The sequence below is a fragment of the Etheostoma cragini genome, unplaced genomic scaffold (assembly GCF_013103735.1).
Source record: "Etheostoma cragini isolate CJK2018 unplaced genomic scaffold, CSU_Ecrag_1.0 ScbMSFa_1730, whole genome shotgun sequence".
Classification (NCBI taxonomy): domain Eukaryota; kingdom Metazoa; phylum Chordata; class Actinopteri; order Perciformes; family Percidae; genus Etheostoma; species Etheostoma cragini.
Genome location: NW_023265815.1, coordinates 1,636 through 2,487, shown reverse-complemented (window position 1 = coordinate 2,487; position 852 = coordinate 1,636). Strand labels below are relative to the sequence as shown.

At 45.5% G+C, this 852-nt stretch overlaps 1 non-coding gene across 1 annotated transcript; it reads left to right on the top strand.

Moving 5' to 3' along the window:
- Positions 1-388: 388 nt before the first annotated feature.
- On the top strand, positions 389-462 carry trnat-agu. Its single transcript has one exon. It is a non-coding gene; the product is annotated as a tRNA-Thr (tRNA).
- The last annotated feature ends 390 nt before the right edge of the window (positions 463-852 follow it).

Genomic DNA, 852 nt, shown 5'->3' with positions numbered 1-852 from the left:
CCATGTTGGAAGGAACAGTGGACTTGAGAAGGCACTGTTGCGGCCGTAGCTGTTGGTCCGTGATCTGTGCTGGGCCCTAAAGCGTTCCCCCCCGGTCTGGTTTGAATGGTGAGTGGTTCATCTGGTGGACCCAGCTTCACTGGCTGTATGGGGATGAGATGTGGATGATCAGCACCAATGGTGACGAGTGGGTTGGTGTTTTCAAACTGCTGAAGGGGGAGACCTGCCAGGTACTTATACCTCTTCTGCAGACTGACTGGATAGGATTGATCCGCCTAGCCTAGGCAAGCTAAGCCGTAACACCCACTAATGCCCGTCAGTATAATGTATGTTTAGCTTATACAAGGTAAAAGACAAATTAAGACTTAACAGGATTGCTACTCGTGGAGGTGCTGTGGCTTAGTTGGTTAAAGTGCCTGTCTAGTAAACAGGAGATCCTGGGTTCAAATCCAAGCAGCACCTTGTTGATGAAGAGATTACCTCTGTTGGCGTGTCATCATTACCTCTGGGGATGAACCCGGATGTGTGGCCACGAGGAATTTGGTGTAAACAACTGAACAGAGTGCAGTGCAATATTGTGCTCTCTGGATACTTTATGTGAATGTAGCCATATCTAAACAACAGAAAAGCATCCAAAATGCAAAGGCATATAGATTCTTCCTTTAGCTGCATATCCAAATATATAGTCAACTAATATCAAATAATACATTTATTATTTTTATTGCAGCAGCATCAAAGATGTTAAAATCAGGCAGTCACTGCCCAAAGTGCCTTGGCTGGTAAAGTTCATGTTTATTTGACCTCTGACCTCTGTCAGCATCACATGCACCTGAAACCCCACCCGACAGTGAT